A 4,117-nucleotide genomic window follows, 5' to 3' on the forward strand; every position below is an offset into this window, starting at 1 on the left:
GTTTTTAATTTGGTTTGGGCCCAAGGTTCTGTTTTGGGGGCTATGGGCTACGAGAGGGTTTTTTTTTTTTTTTTTTTTTTGCTGCTGTTGTTTGTGGTAGAGGAGAGGGTGGAGGATGATCGATATTGATTGTTGAAGGATGAGACCCAAAAGGAAAGAGGAAATACCAAGGTTAGGCCATGGGAATGGGGTTTTCTTGGGATCTTGTGGACCTCTCAAAATGGGCCGATGATAGTTTTTCTTGTTCATAATGAATAATGAACAGGAGAAAAATAGGTATTTATATAGGGTTCTTTAGGTTTTAAAAATGTGGATGAAAATGGTAACTACTCAAGGATAAGAATGATGATACCACTCAAATTTTGCCCATGACCGGTCAAATTAAAGGAAATTTTATGGTCTTAAATATAGTACCAAAATTAATCTAATCACATGGTTAGATTTCAATTAAAGCTCAATTAAATTTAGCCAATCGCATAAAAATTAAAATATGACATATGATGCTTAAACATTTGAAGTTTGAGGGTAGTAACTATTTTGTAGCGGGGCATACTAAAACTGAGCAAAGCGATCTAACGTTGGGGATTGATCTCTTGGGGTGAGTGATGCTGCATTAGAGCATCAAAGCTCTAAAAAATCCTGCACAAGACTCTCTAAGCTGATAGCCTAACATTGAAAAAATGAATATAAATTAAATCGTCTCGTAATGTTGAGTGGTTTCGGGCTTTATAAGTGAACGAATGTTAGAGGAGAAGATCAATCAGATAAATGCTAAGCAGTAGTCAAGATTAATCATCACCTGTACATGAAGTCAAATATTATGAACTGCTTTTCAAAATAAGAAGACTATCTAGAGAAGAAAATGTACAATTGATCATGTAAAAATAGCCTATTATCCTGTCCACTTTGCTGGCCAATAGGTTTAATTACAATTTTCTTATCCTGTCTACTTTGGAAGGCCAATAGGTTTAATTACAAGGTAAATTACATCTTTTAACCCAAAATTATTACCCAAATTAATTGTACTTGACCTCATGAACTATTGAAACACATAATTAATCCTCCAAAGTTATAACTTTGTTTTAATGCTCTCTGCTGTTTGATTTAGTATTAAGTTTGATGGAAATTAGAATTGAAAGACTTTTACTCATCTCTCCAAAATAGATGACTAAAGGGTCAATTAATCTTTCAAGGTAAAATTACATTAGAATTAACTGCAAAACAAACATAAGGGGGTTAAGTGTAACATATTTTTAAAATTGGAGGGCTGATTATGCGTTTCGATAATTCAAAAAGATAAGTGTAATCAAGAAAATAGTTTTTGGTAGAAATGTGTAAGTTGCCCAAATTAATTTATAAAATATCGTGGAACCTGCTCGTGCTTTCTTTGGAAACCTCACCTCTAGCAAGCTAACTGTGAGGTCCCTTTTCAAACAGCTTTTGGGAGGACACAAAGATGACCTAGCATATATCCCTGTAAAGGAACATAGTAATTTTGGCAGCATTTTTTGTTCATACAAGAAGTCACTCTTTTCCATAAACATTTCATCTTGACATTCATGTAATTGGGGCTTTGCTGAACTTCAGATTCTCACACGCATGGAAACTTTGCGTTTGTTCCTCCCTCAAAATTTTGGTATCCCGTTTAAATCTTAATCATTCTGTTTGTTGAAAGTAGGTAAGAATACATAAACTAAGGAAAACGACCTATTTTGCATTTTTACAACCAAAACTACCGCATTGAGTCTATATTATAATTAATTAAAGTTAAGAGTACGTTTCTCCTATCTGACAATTGTCAAGGTACGTAGTTTGTCAACTGTAGATTGAATCTAAGCACAAAGAGAGTTCTTGATCACTGATAGCGTTAGGACTTTATGTAAAACTGCTCTATTGTTAGAAAAAGTTGGCAGTTGAGCAATAAGAGGTACCAGTTGAACCCCGGATGTTTTTGATAAAAATGTCAATTGAGCCATAAGACTTCTAACATTCATGTTTTACTTATGGCTTGTTTGGAAGTTTAGAGAGGGAGGAGAGTAGAGGGAAGTAGAGGGAAGGGGAGTAGTGGGGATCCACGGAGAATTGCCAATTTTGATTGTTGATACAATTAGGCTGGAAAATTCTCGCAGAATATACAGTTTAACTAGGTTCTAAGAGAAGCAAATGGTGCAGCTCATTGCTTAGCAACCTGATCTTTATTGAACAAACTGGCTGGTTTGTTTATTTTAGGCTCTGTCCCTCAAGTTTTCTTTGATGTGGTATAGCTAAGCAAGCATTAGTTGGAAATTCAGTATAGTTTGTTCAAAATCTGCAATTTTAATAAGTAAAAAAATTGATTTTCACTATAAAAAAGTCTTATAATTCAACTGATTAGTATCTCTTAGTATTTTCAATAAAGATATTCAAAATTCAAATTCTCGTGCCAACTTAAAACTGATGTATTATATAAAAAAAACAAAAAAAAAAAAATTGGTATGAAAAGACAGCGCAAAATATTTTGTAAGACCAACCCTTGCATTTTTTTTTTCCCGTATAAACACCTGTTTGGCTGTTTGAGAATCTTAATTGTAAGTGATTATCATCATCATGTCCCCCTCACAGATTCGCATATAGAATGATGTATATGGATTATTATTATAAAAAAAAATAAAAAATTACTTGGATTTTTTTTTCCCCAGAAGGGTACTTGGAAGTTGGAACTAGTTTATTGCGTTTAATTATGTTGGTTAAAAAAGGAAAAAGAAAAATCGCACTAGTTTATATCAAGTTGACCCAAATGCGAGAATACCACAAAAACACAAGAGGCATTAAAATGCACACAAAACGACCTGAATGGCTGGATCGCTGTCCGCAAGATGTGCAGTTGGATCAAGTTCTGATTGAAATAAGAAAGGATTCAGACAAAAACAATTAATGACATGTTTGGATGTTTAAAAAAGGAGGGAGAGTAGAGTAGAGAGAGGAGAGTAATGCAATTACCTTGTTTGGAGGTTTTTTAAATAATGAAGGGGAGGGGTTTGGAGGAGTTTGGAGGGGTTTGACTTCCTCTAGCTCCCCAATTTAATTCCCCCAAAATTGGAGAGATTTGGAGGGGGAGTAGAGTACATAAACTATTGACCAAGTAAATTACCTAATTTACCCTTATTATATTAACAAAATTACACAAGGGGAAGGGCTAATTACTCCCTTCCCCCTTACTAATTTTAAAAAACATCTAAATAAGGTAGAGGTGAATCATTCTCCTCTACTCTCCTCCCCACTACTCCCCTTTCCTCTACTCCCCTCTACTCTCCTCCCTCTCTAAACTTCCAAACAAGCCATAAGATTTGGATAAAGTCTCAACTCCGGGGACAGAACACGGAAGAAAATGAAGCGGCATCAGAAGAGGTTTTAGCCCTTCTCATGGAATGAGTGACAGAACAAAAAAAGAGGGTGTGGGACCTAGTAATGATGATGCAATTTGGACATCCAAAATAGAGCATATTATTTTAAAAAGAGGATGAAAGAAAAGAAGAAAAAGAACATAATAATTTATTCTTTGATTTGTAAAGCTGATAGATCTGTTGTGATTGCAGATATATAGATATTTTGAATGAGTACTTAAGTAATGAATTACCATACTTCAACAGAACTTTCAATCACCTGATGTAAATTCAATATATTTTGGAAATTGAGATGCTAGTATATTAATCCGTTGTGATTAGAATTTTTTCCTTTCAGAAATGTGTCATACTCCCATACAATAGAAGCATATATGAAAAATCTTACTCTTTATATTAAAAAAATATATAATAAAATAATTTTATTAATAAAAAAAGTAGTGGTTTGAATGCACAAAATGTGTACCAAAGTACACCCAGGGGATTACAAACTTTTTTTGATAAATACCTGAAGGATTACAAACTTAAGTTCAAAGAGTCAATAAATTCTAGAAAATGACAAGGAATACAGCCAGGGGCAGTTATCCATTTGTGCAAACATCTCAACACAGATTTTTTGATGACATGATTAGGATGCTCAAGCCCTTCAAACATTCTAGGATTATGGTCACGCCAGATTGCCCACATAACACACAATGGAATCACCTTCCATATTAGCACTTCTGACACTGGAGTTC

This window comes from Quercus suber, unplaced genomic scaffold, assembly GCF_002906115.3.
Source record: "Quercus suber isolate HL8 unplaced genomic scaffold, Cork oak 2.0 scaffold_63, whole genome shotgun sequence".
Classification (NCBI taxonomy): domain Eukaryota; kingdom Viridiplantae; phylum Streptophyta; class Magnoliopsida; order Fagales; family Fagaceae; genus Quercus; species Quercus suber.